The sequence below is a fragment of the Equus przewalskii genome, chromosome 26, assembly GCF_037783145.1.
Source record: "Equus przewalskii isolate Varuska chromosome 26, EquPr2, whole genome shotgun sequence".
Classification (NCBI taxonomy): Eukaryota; Metazoa; Chordata; class Mammalia; order Perissodactyla; family Equidae; genus Equus; species Equus przewalskii.
Genome location: NC_091856.1, coordinates 6,999,810 through 7,016,223, shown reverse-complemented (window position 1 = coordinate 7,016,223; position 16,414 = coordinate 6,999,810). Strand labels below are relative to the sequence as shown.

General features: G+C 44.5%; 1 long non-coding RNA gene across 1 annotated transcript; it reads right to left on the bottom strand.

Moving 5' to 3' along the window:
- Positions 1-1,382: 1,382 nt before the first annotated feature.
- Positions 1,383-9,013, bottom strand: LOC103549588 (uncharacterized). Its single transcript, XR_544573.2, has 2 exons — positions 8,812-9,013; positions 1,383-5,305 (listed from the first exon to the last, which is right to left on the bottom strand). It is a non-coding gene; the product is annotated as an uncharacterized lncRNA (long non-coding RNA).
- Between the last annotated feature and the right edge of the window lie 7,401 nt (positions 9,014-16,414).

The window sequence follows — 16,414 nt, the reverse complement described above, 5'->3', positions numbered from 1 at the left end:
GTTCGTATTGCAATAGGGACATGAGCATGGCCATCAGGTAAAGATAACATTGTTATTTCTTCTTTAGTGTCATTCCCTCTGAGGATATTTCTGAACCATGCGTTTTTTAAATGTTACTTGTTTAACAGTATGAAGCACATAGGGTTTTTTGGGAGGCTATAAATAAAATAAATTATGGAAAATATACACAGTACTGTCAAAACAGAATAGCCCTTATGAACTACATTCTTCAGATCTTCTCCTTCCTGGATCTTCTCTATGGTCACACAGTGGACCTTGTCACGTCCTGAAACAGTAGTCACTAATTTAGACCATACCTTCCCAATCTTCTGACCTTACAGAACCTCCAGTCCACTGGCCCCTCCCCCCCTCCCAGCCCAGCACATTTCAAGAAACTATTGGTTCCATATTTTGTTCAATTCCTCACATTTCCCTGACTAAAGTCTAGCTCTGGATACATCCAACTATCCACCTTCTCCACGCATGTTTCTGAGCTTTTGCCCATACTTGAGAAAAGTCCCACAAGGTTTCTCTAGACAGCTTGCTCTCCCACTCTGAGCTATCACTTCTTAACCCTTAGACATTTTCCCACTCTTCAAACCTTCAATCTCCCCTCTAACCTCCTCACTCCCAGCAGATAATCTCACCTCCAACCAACCACGCAGAGAAAAGACACTCCAAATGGAAATTCCCTCAACTTGCCTTTCCTCCTTCCCTCCTGTTATAATTAGGACTCTCTCCTGTTTAAAAGCAATCCCTCCCACCTGTGTTCTGGATCCCATTTCCCCCATCACCTTAGGGCCTTCTAGCTAGCTATTCACAGCCCACGCCCACCCCAACCCCACTTCCCATCTCACTCTTCCCTGCTCACTCCTTCAGGTCAGCATTTGAACATGTCCGAGTCTTTCTCTGCCATTTTACTAAAAAAATGTCATCTTGTTTCTCCACTCTTACTTCATCTATCCCCTTCTCTTTTCTCGCCTTCACAGAGAGTCTTCCAGAGAGTTCCATACATTAACTCTTTCTGTGCATCACCGCCCACACACAACAGTCTTGATTCCACTCCCACAAGTCCCATGAAACAGTTGTCACTAAGACCAACTATGATCACCATGTTACAAAATCCAGCGGAAATGAGGACCCAGGAAAATCTCCAGAAGAAACTTAAATTGATCACCTTGCCATGATTGTCATTTTCCCTTAGACAAACTGTAATATATAGACATTATAGAAACTGTCACCTTACACAAAAATCTAACAAAAAAACAGTTTGCAATCACATTTATGGATACTAACAACAAATATTTAGCAAAGTTAGATTTTAAAAATAGATTAAAGAAACTTCATAATATATAAAGAGTGCTAAAGAAAACCTCAGAAAATTTGTTTGGGTTTGGTTTAGGCTTTTTTTAAAATATATTTTATTTTTTATAGCAGTTTTAGGTTCATAGCAAAATTGAGTAGAAATTATAGAGAGTTCTCATAAATCCCCTTCTCCTCACACATATACAGTCTGCCCCACTATCAGCATCCCCCGCCAGGGTGGGGCTTTTTTTTTTACCATCGATGAACCTACATTGACACATCGTTATCACCCAGAGTCCACAGTTTACATTATAGTTGCAAAGTACAGTAACGTAATGTATACTATACATTCTATGGGTTTGACAAATGTATAATGACATGTCTTTATCATTGTAGTATCATACAAAATAGTTTCACTGCCCTAAAAACCTCTGTGCACCATTTCTTTATCCCTCCCTCACCCAACCCCTGGCAACCATTGATATTTTTGCTGTCTCCATAGTTTTGCCTTTTACAGAATGTCATACAGTCAGACTCATAGAGTATTCAGCCTTTCAGATTGGCTTCTTTCACTTAGTAATATGCATTTAAGGTTCCTCCATGTCTTCTCATGTCTGGGTAGCTGATTTCTTTTTAGTGCTAATAACATTCACTGTCCGTACATACCAGATTATTTATGCGTTCACCTACTGCAGGGCATCTCGGTTGCTTCCAAGTTTTGGCAAGTAGGAATAAAGCTGCCATAAACATTGTGTGCAGGTTTTTGTGTGGACATGTTTTCAATTCATTTGGGTCAATACCAAGGAGAAAGTTTGCTGGATTACATGATAAGAGTACATTTAGTTTTGTAAGAAACTGCCAAACTGTCTTCCAAAGTGGCTGCACCATTTTGCTTTTCCACCAGCAGCAAATGAGAGCTCCTATTGATCCAGGATAGTTTGTTTTTACAGAAATAAAATAATTCTATGCACATTACTCCACACCTTCCCTTTTTGTCTTAACACAAAGCACAGACATCTCATTAGTTAGTGATAAAGATCAAATTCCCTTGTTTTAATATGTGTGAATATGTATATGTGTGCGTATATATATATATGTATGTATAATTTTATATAGCTAGGATAGTATACGTGCTATTTTTTTCAAATCCCGACTCTTCCATTTTGCCATGAGCATTTTAAAACCTCAATGCCTCAGCTTTCTCACCTGTAAAATAAAGATAATTTAGCGAGTTTACGGAGTTAAGATATATAGTGTGTTTATAACTGTACTAGGCATACTAAACACTAGTAAATGTTATAATTATAGGGAAAAATTGTTAAAGATGTCAGAATGGACCAAAGAGATTTCTGAGTGTGCCATATAGCAGGCGCTTCCAGGTTATAGCAACCTTTCATTGTTACGGAGCTATTTTACAACTCTGTAAGTTGCAGAAAATGGAGAATCATATAAATTATTCTTGCCCATGAAAACGCAATTTCATTGTGTCCCGCGGAATATAATCGATTACTGCCTCATGTTTTACACCTATTTATAAATTCATTCCAACATTCCTTATTTGCCTACATAATGTGTGGTTCTGTGAATTTCCCTTTGTGTCAACTGTAACATCTTACTGGTTCTCCCATCTTTGACACATGTTCATTTTATATTTGTATGAGAGTCATGATTCCATATCTTTTTAAAGTATCCTTCAACACTTAATTATAGTATTTTTTCAAGAAAACGGTTGTGAGTCAAAAATATATTCTCACACATGCAAGGGCGCAGATATATACATAGAACATAGAACACATACCTTCATTGTTAAAAGTGCTTGAAGAAATTGGCACATTGAAGCACACATCTACATTAAGAACTCTAGAACAGCAAAGAAATGAAGTAAAACACTGAATTCTTTAAATATAAATCATATAAATAATTATGGCTAGGGGCTGGCCCCGTGGCACAGCGGTTAAGTGCACACGTTCCCCTTTGGCGGCTTGCGGTTCGCCGGTTCGGATCCCGGGTATGGACATGACACCACTTGGCAAGCCATGCTGTGGCAGGCGTCCCACATACAAAGTAGAGGAAGATGGGTAGGGATGTTAGCTCAGGGCCAGTCTTCCTCAGCAAAAAGAGGAGGATTGGCAGCAGATGTTAGCTCGGAGGTAATCTGCCTCAAAAAAATAAGTAAATAAATAATAATGGCTAGAGGATGCAAGGAAAAAAGGATGTTTTGAAAATAACATATACTATTTTTCAAATAAATTTAACTACAATAATCTGGAGAGGATTCCAAGAAGACGGGATACAGTATACGACTCTGACAGCCTCCCATGCCCAATTCCCTTCTTAGGTAGATGGGAAACCCTATTCCATAACTACCTTGGAACATACAGAAGAATTTCCCCTACCTGCCTGAAAAACTTTCCACAGAAAAGGTACAGTTGAGAGTCGGGTGGACTCTCTTTTCTCTTTATACCTGCTTTGTTCCCCATCAGGACTCCCAAGCTGAGAATTTTCCCTTCCGGCAGCTTCTTTCTGCAGGTCTTGCCAAAAACAGACCTTCCGCCCGCAATCATCTGCTTCAACTAAGCGGATCCAGCAAGGGCCAGTTAATCTCTGATCCGTGTATGCGCAAAAATAATAAGTTTGATTTGTCTCTTTTTGTAAGCATAAGAACACTAAGAAACTGTAAGGAATGTATACTATCTTGACCCAAAATGCTTTGTCAGGAAGAGAATCTGCAGAAAATGTATTTGTTTAAAACTTGCAAAACAAATTAACGTGATTCTGACTCAGCAATGTCTGAGCACTTACAAACCCATAAATAAGCCACACCATCCACATCAAGAACATTTCTTGAATGAAAGGTAAGTGGCTATGGGGCCGTTGGTGGGTATCTTGACCAATGAAGGAATTAGTATAAGAGTGACTTCGCAGCCCTGCTACGGGAAAGCATGCTAAGAAACGACGAGGAATTTACCTCAGGTATACCCATATTTTCTACTTAACAAAGAAAAGCTACAGTATACTTAAATGCGTAATTCCTGAAATGAATTAATAAATATAATTCTGCCTCATACGGGTACAACTCTAAGAAACGTCAAGGAATCCATATCATTTCCACTCAGAATGTTTGCTTCTTGGAAAGAAAGACAGGTCTTTCCCCAAAAAGGTAACCAGATATTATTTCCCCAAAATATGCTAACCAAATACTAAGTCTTCTAAAAAGTTCACATCTCTCTAGACCACATGGCCCAAATTTTGTCTGAAAGGACCAGATAGTAAATACTTTTGGCTTTACAGACCAAATGGTCTCTGTCACAACTATTCACAGTTGTGCAAAAGACTGACGACATGTCAACAAATGGTCATGGCTGCGTTCCAAGTAAATTTATTTACGAAATCAAGCAGAGCCCCAGATTTGGCCCTAGGGCCATAGTTTGCTGACCCCCTGCTCTAGACCTTACCTCTAGAACTCACAGTTTACACAAAACAGTGTGACGAGGGGGTCAGTAAATACTCCCCCCCACACCCCCACCGCACCCCGGTGTCCTTGTTTCCCAGAGCTCAGAGCTCCGTGCTCTCCCTAGAACTGTTTTCTAAATAGCCCAACGGCCCCTCAGGCAAGGAGAAGAAAATCTCTCCTTTGTCTTGCTTGTTAGTATTCCAGATTGTTCCTCAGAGTCAATGAAGAAGAGAAGATGCAGAGGACATTTTCAGAGAAATCTTCTGTAATGTGTGACTTAATCTCACTTCAAAGGGATCCTCTTCTGGCTCAGAGAAGGGCATTTTAACCCAAAGCACCACTTCTTCCTCACAGGAAATTAAGTACCAGCGTGGCTTAGGCTGCCATCTTGTGGCTAATTGGAGGAAGGAAAGGGAAAATCGTTGGACCCAGACACTGGAACAAGCTGGAAACGTGTGCTTCGTAACAGGCCTCTGTAACATGTACCAGATACTGGGGCTATACAGGGAGTCAAAACTCAGTTCTCATCCTCAAGGAGCTTACAATCTGTAGGAGAGAAGATAGATATTAATCCAAAAATTTGCAAAAAGATAAGTAAAATTACAACCATGAAAAAAGGTCTGAAGGAGCTTTATGTGGTGCTCTGAAAGTGAATAAAACAGATTTGACCTCGGGGGGAAGGTAGAGAAAGCGTCCCTGTGGATGAGATGATTCAACGAAGGCCTGAAGCTGAGGAGGGACCTACCAGGTGAAAAAGCGAGGGAAGATAATTTCAGAGAAAGGGAACAGTGTCGTAAAAACTTGGCGGCGCGAGGGAAGCAAGGCAGAGTGTGGTATGAGATGAGGCCAGGGAGGCACAGAGGGGCCAGGTTGTGCAGGGCCTCAAAAACCGTGAAAATGGGGGAGGTTTCTTTATCCTATAAGCAGAGCGAAACCATAAAATGGTTTCAAGACGTGACAAAATCAGATTTACATTTCAAAAAGAGCACACTGTATCAGTCACAGTCCAATCAGGAGACAGAAACTACACAGCAATTTGGGAAAGTTTAATATCAAGAATTATTAACTATTTAACAGGAGATTGGAGTAACGGGGGACTGGCCTACAAGAAATCAAGATATAGGCCCAGCAGACATAAGGATCAGCCACTCCACCTTATATAGCAGATATAAGGAAGCGCCTCCTGCTCCCAGTGCTGAGCCCCAGACCTTGTTGGGGAGGAACCCACCATCGCTCCCTGGATAGCAGAGAAGTCACAGTGGGGGAACTTGCTGAAAATCCCCCCTCTAGGGTGCAGGGGGGTGGGGGGGAAGCCATTCAAAGGGAGGGAACTCTCTGGAGGTACTCCGCTCTGAAACCACCCAAAATGGGAACCACGAGGAGCTTCTGGCACTGAGTGCTGCTGGCCATGGACCCCTACAAGAGCTGGGCTCAGGAACCTGGTGCTGGAGAAGCCGGGCACTGGAAAGGCCGCGCGCCCGCTCTGCAGGAGCCTGTGGAGTAGCATGGGCCTGACTAGGAACGAAACCTTCCCTCCTCCAGTGTCTCTCCAGTGCCCTCTACTGACAAAGTTTAGCATCATGCAGCTGGCAAAGCAAAAATATTTAAAGGACCCAGCAACGCACTATGGATTTGAAGCTGAGAGGCCATAAATTGATAACCAGCACACATTGGCCTCTAAGTGGAGAGCCTTCTAGAAGAGAACCAAGAGTGGACGCAAATAGACCAGTTAGGAGGTACTTAAGTAGTCCAGGAGAGAGACGAGAAAGTGGTCATAACCTATAAGGGGCTAGACAACATACACCAGCAAGTTCCCCATGGGCTGTGGGAAGGACACCAAATAGCATGGTTTATGTTCCTTTGCTCACCGGACTTGCAGAAGAGCTGCCTCAGAAGGCGTGGCTAGAAGAGCTGCCTCAGAAGGCGTGGCTAAAAGAGCAAGGAGGGTCCGCTGTCAGGGTCTTGGTCTTAAGGCAGCACCAGCTGTACTGAGTCAATTCTTTGTACACAGTAAGGCACAGGAGGAGCACTGCTCCCAAGAGACAGACTTAACAAACACATGAGTGCAGTGCAATCAAAGCCACACCCAATGCATGCAAATACTACCGCAGCCAGGCTTACAAGAGCAGGCTTTTGGGTCCAAAAATTTACCAAAGCATGACTTCTGACAAACCATCACTCCTATTTTTAAAAAGCTTTTAAACAAATGGCCTTAAAAAAAACCACAGCAGCAAGCCTGGACTTCTGGTGCTTCATACAGGCCTTCAGTTTACCTGCTGTCTCAAAACCATCAGCGGGGCAAGGTCCAGGTGAGAGGGCTCAAGTGCCGCAGCTTGTCTGTAAGGGGTCTCCCCTCATTTCTCCAAAACATTAACACTGCCAGGTGGGAGAACCTGAGTACTAACTGAGAAGCTGAGGTTGAAGTAAATTTGCCTACAACTAAAATTTACCACTCAAACACAAAAACGAACAAGAGTTTATCAACGGCTCCTTCTTGGGCGGTGAGCCTGAGGATGGGGAGAGGGGTGGGGCAGGTGACTATTGCTTTTTTAATAAACTCTTCTGTGTGGTTTGATATTTTTTTAATCAGGCTTGAAACGAAGGTGCAAACGAGCTTTCAAATGGATAAGGGAAAGCTGTTACATCATGATGACACTCAACTAGAATTTTAATTACTCAAAGATTACCCTTGGGTCTGAAAACGACTTGAGGACTTTTTATTATCTGAGATGACTAAAGAAGTTACAGGATCTGCCTGAGATAGTCAATAGGGAAGGACACAGTTCCCCTCTGCTGGCACTCCTTTGAATTCAGCTCTCTCAATATAATGGCACCCACAGGAAGCACACTGAGAAAGAACTGCTTAGAACTGAGCTCTGCCCGTGGGTGGAACCAGGATTTGGACAAGTCTGAATCTAGCGGTAGCCTCAGTTTCTGCGAGAGTTGAGCAAGCTCTTCTCTTCCATGAAAGGTTTGCTTGCTCCTGCAAGTTGATTTGCACAATGCTGCAGCATCAAACCAGAACTCTTCCTCTTCGGGAGGCATGAATCAATATTTCAAAATGAGTAGCGAACCAGACCATCCTGGTGCATTTGCAAAGGAGGATATGGCTTAAAACTCCTTGAATCCATCATCCTGCCTATAACGAAGACGTGAAAGGCTAAGCGTAGAGAGCCCTGATGAGCCTCCACCGAAGGCAGTGGGTGGGTGTCTGAGGCCTGCCTCTAGCTTCAAGCTTAGGGAAGGGGATCTGCGCAGGATCCCTCAGAGAGCTTGCAGTTCAGGAGTAGCTGCGAATTGTCCTCTGACTCCCGCCTGGGAAACCCGGAGAACAGTGGCGCCTTCCAGGTGTGGCAAGTTCGCAGGGCTGATTCTTTCTGTGGAGCATTTTCAGAGGTTCCTCATTCAATGCCTCTCCTCCAGCAAGCCCCTAACAACACCCCCTCAACTTCTGCATCTTAACTGCACAGCCCTAACCCCCTCTGCAGAGGGCTCCTCGCCTCTGGGAGAAGACCTTCTTAAGGAGAGTTCTTTTGCAAGTGACCACCACACCAGCTCCTATCACAGACCCACTTGGCCCAAAGAAAGCTCACTCATCATTACCCTTCTGTCATTTTATCCACAACTTGTTCCTAAATCTAATTCGACCTGCGGAAAGAAACTGCTCTTGTCTCACCCGCAAAGCTTTGATTTAACAGCTTGCCCGCCAGCCATAAATAACAGCACAGTTCAAGGAGAGAGTATTGGTACTATTATTGCAAAGAAACCAAAAAGAATTTTTTTATTTCTGATGTGCGTGGGCGGGGCTGCAAAATATTCTATCATATGTGCATAACTATATTTTAATTAACAAATTCCCTATTGATATCAGATTGCCACCAACTTTTTTAATTAACACAAAATTCTAGAAACCAAACTTCACTCAACGCGCCACCCACGTGCAGAACTGGGCTCCTAACCCACCGAGGGAGAAACGCCCCGCCCCGCAGCCCTGGGAGCCGGCGTGCTGGAGTCGGCGCCGCCACCGTCCCGCCGCAGCGCGCATGCGTCACCTAGCCAGCACTGTTCACGTCCATGTTCCCCGCTCCGGTACACCTCCTTCAGGAAATGCAGTCTTCACTCCTCCTGCTTCCTTGCCGAACCCGGTTCAAGATGGTTAGGGGCTGCATCTAGAACCGTCCATCCCTGGGTAGCACGCCCCTCCACGACCCGCCCACACGGAAGCGGGCACTCTCCGCCACCGGGGGGCTGGGCAGGGCTCCGAGCAAGGAGGGAGCCTATCAGAGCCGAGGCCCCGCCCCCTCGCGCCACTATCTCCGGACTGGTGGGGTGATGTACTACCTGAAGATTTGTTGTGAGGGTTAAAAAAAGTACGCACGGTTCCAGATGCTTAAAGAGCATAAAGTGTAGCGATTGTTACCCGCCTCCATGTCTAGTCATCTTCCTTCCGGTGGCAGTGGTAGTTTGGCTCTACCTCTCCAAGATTAATCCTGTGCCCTCAGTCATCTTCCACCTCCTGAAGAACTTCTGAGCAGTTGCCACTCCTGTTGCCTTCATGTGATCCCTTTCTAACTGGAACTTCTTCAGTCCGTCTCCCCCATCATTTACACACAAATATCCTCCTGTTCTCTTGGCTCCTTACTGCTATAGCTACCTCTCCTTTCGCTCTTCCTGTCTCATGAAAACTGCAAAAGGTTATCACGTCCGTCTCTCCTTCATCCCTCCCACCCCATCTGCTTTACTGGCATCTGGCTTCTTTCACTCACTCCGCTAAAACTGCCCCCAGCAAGGTTTTGAGTGGCCGTGTCATTAAACCCAGTGAACGCTTTTCCGTGCTGCGTTCTCTGCAGCGTCTGCCACATCCCCCTGCAGACTCTGTACACCGCTCTGCCGCTCCCTCTGGTATCCATAATGCTCACGCTCCTCGTTTTCCTACCTCTGATTACTCCTTGCTGTGAGTTTGTCTCCCTTGCCCGGCCTCCCCCTGCTGGGTCCCAGATCACACCAGTCCTCTGTTTCTTTCACTCTCCACTCGTCCATGGATGAGCTTTCACGTCACTGGCTTGGTGTGCCAGTGACTCCCAAGCCCATACCTCTAGCCCAAATCTTTCTTCTGAGCTTCAGACTCTTCAGACCACAGGAAACTCAAGACTTAACACCTCCAAACCTGCTTCAGCTTCTGTGCATTATCTGTCTCCTGTGTTCATCTGTGGATGGCATCATGTGCTGTCGCAGGTCAGAAATGGAGGCGGCACCTTAGACTCCTCCATCTCCCTCATGCCCAGTTGTGGGTCAACTCCCTTGGGAAACAGACACTGAGACTTGTGGGCAGGTGGTTTGTTGGGGGGAGAGTGGTCTCAGGACCAGCTCTGTGAGGGGGCAGGGAGGGAGATGGGGTGGGGGGCTGGAGGGGGCATTGAACAGCTGATGCAGATGCAACAGTGGGCTCAGCCAGTCCTATGGTGACCTCTGGACCTGGGATAAGCCTTCAGAATTGTTACACGCTGAGGCAAGGGATGGGACACATACCCCCCAATTAACCTCTCACTGGATGTGGGCCGCTCTTAGGAGGGGGCTTGACCTTAGGTGAGGTGACTTTCTTTGCTGAGGGCTATTTCTGGAGAGGGACTTGGCTGATGGGCATCAACCATCAAAACTCCCACTGTCTGGAGGGAGGAGTGCCTGGTTTTAAAGAGAGAACCTGGGCATCACCCCACAGTCCCCATTGACATCTTCATACTCAGTTACTGACCAAGCGTTTTACCAATTTCTACATTTTAGTTTTCAAATGAAATCCCTCCCCTCTTCAGACAACTCTCCTTACTATTCAAAAATACCTGAGCATCTGTGTGCACCAGGCACTGTGGAAGGGACAGAGTGATGGGTCAAGCACACACACTTCCAGCTTTCAAGATGCTTTGTCTAGGTGGAGGGCGAATAATCATCCAAATATATACTTTAAAACCATAAGTGTTCTGATGAAAAATTAAAAGTGCAGAATGCTATGAGATCATATAACAAGGGAGGCTTGGCCAGCAGGTAGAGGAGTCGAGGCAGGGAGAGCTTCCCTGGAGAAGTGTCGTTGGAGCTGGAATCTGAAAGATGAGTGGGCGTTAACCAGATGTGTGCTTGGTTATTGGGGTGGGGTGGGAGGGGGCAGCTGTGGACAGGCTACGGGGTCATCTGCCTATGCAAAGGTCCTGAGACAGGTGGGACAAGCCACTGGAGGACCTGAAAGAAGGTCAGCATGTCTGTGTCAACGAAAATAATCCATAACCAATCTATAAATCAAAATTAGGGTGAGTTATGAGCCAGATCTGAGGACTAGCCTAACCTGGGGCCTTCCTTCCTCAAGGAAAGAAGGGCACCAAAGAAGTGGGGTGCACAGAGTGGTTATATACCATCTTGGAACAAAGAGCATACCTCACATATGATAGGAATGTCCCTTTTACAACAGTCACGAGATTGCCTAGCCAGCACAGCACAGCTATTCACAGAGCAGGTAGTAGGTCTGCTATCTTGATGGACACAGCAGGGTGGGCACAGCAATCAATTCCTAGCCTAGGGAGAGATGCTTATCCTTAAGGAAATGCCAATGTGGGGGAAGTTGCGCCTTTATCATGAGGCCGTTTACTCTCGTCTTTGGGACACAGCAAATGCTTAAAGCAGATGTACAATGCATGCTCAACAGCCATGTCAGGCCCTTTTGGAAAAACAAGGTCAGACCAAATTAGGTTTACACCAAATAGCTTCCTCATATACTCCAATATATCCTATTGCTTGCCATTTGCTTATCATCTGAAATGCAGAAACTGAGGCGGAAGAGTAGTAAGAGATGAGGATGAAGAGGCAGGCAGGAGCCAGGTCCTGCAGAGCTAAATATTTAGGTCCTCTTTCCTAAAAGTAATAAAAGCCCCTGAACAGTTTTAACCTCTGTGTAGTATAACCTTAGTTGAGCAGAATACTCAACTACCCAGAATCAGTGCAGATAAAATGGATAATACAGATATACAAAATGGTTAAAAGCTAAATTCTGCTAATGTTGGGCACTGGGGGAAAAGATGTTTTTGAATGCAGATATTATTAGTACTACAATAGCCTGCTTCTTTATCTCTAATGGCCACTTGTGGCTCCTCTAAACAATAATACCTGGCTGTTATTGCTTATTAAATGCTAGCATGTTAAGTGCTTTGCATAAATTATATCTTAATGAAATATCTTTACAAGTGGGTATTATTTAGAAATTGAGATAGAGTGCAACTTGCCCAAGTTCTTGCAGTCAGGAAATGACGGAGTAAGACGTGAAGCTGGATGTCCAGTTATAAAGCTAAAGCTCTTGACTGCTACACTGAAATACCCCACCTCAGCTTTGGGAAACACCCAGCCTCACCTGACTTTGAACTTCCTCCCATCACGCCGCACTCATCAGATCAGACACCTTTGGTAAATCGGTACCAACCTGACTCAAAACTAGGTTTGGAACACACACACCCTTAGACACCACACAACACAGGCTGCCTTTCGAGGGCCACCTCTAGAAGGAGCACTTTCTCCTGGTTGATTCCACCCCATCCTGACTTATTCTCCCTTACCAGCCCATGATTTTGATGTCCCAATCTTCTGGCAGCTAACCCCACCAATTTTAATGGATATTTGACAGAGAAATGCAAACTTAAATCTACTGTAATTTTCTCCTAATAAAATTATGATTGTTCTATCCCATTTGTCATGTTAAAAATTGCCCCCTCTTCCTAATCAAGAACTGGTGTGTTCCAAATTCCAGGTTAGACGCAATTATGAAAAGATCCACTAGATGTCAGCCTTGAGCTGCAATAGGGTTTCCTGGGACGTGGAGGAGGGAGCTAGTAAGGAGCAAGGCTAGAATGGAAAACCCTAGGTGTTTGGGTGATTTCCTTGGCACTGTGAACTAGGACAGAAACTGTAGTTAGCTTCTTGTGTTTTGATTTTTCAACGACTATAGATAATTAGATCAATAAATTAGATCATGTCGTTCCTCTGCTCGACAAGCCCCAGTGTGTCCTTCTCATTCAGAGTAAAAAGCAAAGTCCTTACCAGTCTGTAACACCGCCTCCTCTCCCTCGTCCATCGTCGCCCACTTCAGCCACACTGAAACATGCCTAAAACTTTTTTCCCAGAATTACCTGCCTGGTTGATTCTCATTAGATTCAGGATATTGAGGCTTCCTTCTCACAGAGGCCTTCCTGGACACCCTTCCTAAAATGGCACCAGCCTGCACCACCACACCCATAACACCCCGCTCCCTTACCCTGACTTATTTTTCCTCATAAAGCTTATCACCACCTGACATAGTTTCTTACTCATTGTTAGTCTCTCCCTGGATTGTCAGCTCTCCGAAAGCAGGGACTTTGTCTTGTTCACTGCTTCGTTCCCGGAGCCTAGACCAGGACCAGGCTTATAGGAGGTGCTCAGTATACACGAAATAAATGGTCTTAATTCAAAGATCTTCAGAGAAGATGTCATAGTTCAAAGAGTCATTTATTTTCATTTGGTAGATACTTATTAACTACCTAATATAAAGTAGGCATTGAATTGTGGGAGGTACAAGAGACAATATCTTATTGATGAGAAACACAGTTAGGTCTCTTGCTCTTAGTTCATAGGATCTCAGAGAGAACACCTATTATAAAAGGCTTTACCAAAAAAACTATACGACAATCATGGCTGCTCATTGTGAAAAACTGTGGAACAGAAAGATGATGCATGCATTCATCTCTAGGCAACTACATTTACTACCCTCCCTCCAAATAGAAAATTAATTCTTCAAACTTTTCTGGAAGGAGATGTTTCTGTAGAGTGGGAGCTTTCCTCGTGGATAACCCGATTCCCTTCCCCTACGGTTGAGATCCATTTTCTTTTGCTTCCCCCTCAGCGACACTGGAGACCACCCAGTCACCCAGCTCCCTCAACCTGTGCTATTTAAAGGTGTTCCTGGCTTTGATCTTTAATTCACAGTTAAGAGACTTAGTTGGTTTTTGCCTAGAAGACTCATGATTAAGTTTCATGATTTCCATGTCCATTCTCCCCATTCCTGCACCTCGTGCCCAGGGAAGAAAAAAATATAATAATCGTCTTTTCAGCACAAAATTTTGAAAGAAAGTCAAGAAAAATAATCCACCACATGCATATGGCCTGGTTTCCATCAAACCATAGGAGTAAATTACAGACTCCTTTGGACTCTAATCAATTACTTCCCCACTTCCCAGCCCCTCTACCCTCGCAGATGCCGTCATTCTAGGGGAAAAAATAGAGAAATGCTTAAGCAAATTATCCCTGGAAGATGATAATTTTTAAGAATAAGGGAGAATAACTAGTAAATCTTAAGTGATTTTACTCTCCAACACAGTTTGCCTGTAATGCTGGTAATTTCTTTTTATGTGAGAAAGATGTACGATTTTCAAACAGAGAATATTTTTGTGCCTTTTCCTCATGGATCTACAACCTATGGTTTATTTGGATATTTTCTCTCCTGTTGAAGAAAATTTAGTCCTATTTCTTTACAATTGACAAGTATATGTTTCCCTCTGAAATCTCTTCCATTGCTTTGAACTAGAGCCGAGCAAATCCCATGCATAATTCTGTCAATCTATTTCTTCTCCTTATGGAATCATTCCAAATACATGTGGCCACTTAAAAGGTGCTAATACAATTACGGTGACAAACTCATTTCAATGGACTTTATTTTACCCTGAAACAGCATATCTATAGGACAAGTTTGTTGAGAATTTTAAGCTTATTCAGATAAAAGGCCTAATGAGACCCTGATAAGCTATGAATGTTAGCCCAGGAGATGATCAGGGTAACTTGGCTGCTTTACAATATTATGCTGAGGGCAAACTTCAGCCAGCAGCAATACCTTAATGGACTCAGCAGGAAATTGCACCAAACCCTCCAGACGGTGGTGCTCCCTGTAGTTCTCAATTTAAGCTTAGGACAATATTTAGTGTATCTCTTATCTTAAAGTGAATTATGTCAGGGAGGGATGGAAACCAGTGTTTGAGAATAGAGAATTCCTGCCTTTACAAAGGTAAGGATAGTCACAGACTGATGAGGAGAAAATTATTCTTGAAATGAGAGCCCGAGAATATTATTCACGATTCAGAAGAATGGTTTAATTCAGGAGTTAGCCGACTTCTTTATCCACTCCTTCCTTCCAAGGAGATCTTTATCCACTCCTTCCTTCAAAGTCAAACTGCCTGCATTTCCTGATGAAACCCCACAATTTCACTTACCTATACTTCATCTAACAAGTGTGTTTCTCCAGCCCTCTCCTCTGGGCTGTGGTCTGTAATACCCAACTTTGAGTTGCCTACCCTCCACTTGGTGCTCTCTGAAGACGCACCTCTGAAGACACACTGAGTCCAAAACAGGCCTCAGAGAAGTAGCTGCTACCCTCACTGGGCTACGTTTCACTCTGCACATCAGGCCTCAACAGCACAAACCAGGCTGTGGCTTCAGTTGGACCCTAGGTTCAGGCGTGGCAGATTTTCTGGCCCAGTGGCTCATCTTTCTGCCTCCTGTGTCCTTTCTATCCGCCCACCTGAGCTGGGTTACTAGCCTTCACTCCTGCTGGTACCCCTTGCGGAGTAGGCGAGGCAGGCCTGTGGGCTTCACTGCTGGCTGATAAAATGAACTCTGCTTCTGCTGCACAGACCTTGCCCCTCCTACTGCCACACCAGAGCACGCAGGTCCCCAGGAAGCCACATTCTCCAACAGAATTTACCAGATGCTCTACATTTGAGGGATTTGTTGGACGTTTACCCAGGCTGTAATAAAGATGACACTTTGGTCTCCATTTTGCTGGCGATCCTTATATGAACTCTTCCATTAGCCAGAACCTTGGAGAAGAGGAATGGGTTACAGCAAACCCCACATTGAACCCCTAATACATTCGTGATGCCGTGTTTCAGATCTAATGTGACAGACACGAAGGGATGAGATTTGAAACCCAAGTACCCATGATGAGATCAAGGCTCTTGCTGCAAACACGGTGACTGATATGAGTAGCTACAGGAACCTAGGCAACTCGCCTCGGCCAACGCAGCAGGTTACAGCAGGTTTTACTGTAGTGTCAGCTGGAATAAAAGCACAGCTTTGGCTGGAATCCTCAGATGCCAAACAAGAACTGAGATTTAAAAAAAAAGATCCAGGGCCTGTCCCGTGGCCGAGTGATTCAAGTTCTGCACACTCCACTTCAGCGGCCCAGGTTTGCAGGTTCAGATCCCTGGTGCAGACCTACTCCACTCATCAGCCACACTGTGGAGGCATCCCACAGACAAAAAAATAGAGGAAGACTGGCACAGATGTTAGTGCAGGGCTACTCTTCTCAAGCGAAAAAAAGAGGAGGATTGGCAGTGGATATTGGCTCAGGGTGAATCTTCCTCGGCAAAAAAAATAAATAAATAAATCCATTCTAAGAATCAGGAGTAGCTTTTCTTTGAACCACACAATGAGCAAGCAGAAATCTGGCCTTGAGTAAAACTATAGCTGGAAGAAAAGCTCTCACAACGGCCTTACACCTGAAAGGCAATTCTGCTTCTCAAGGACTTGGAGTCCAGCTGGAGAGGGCAAGGCACTTGCTAGAGCCAGGAGAGGATCACTTCAAATCAAGCTTTT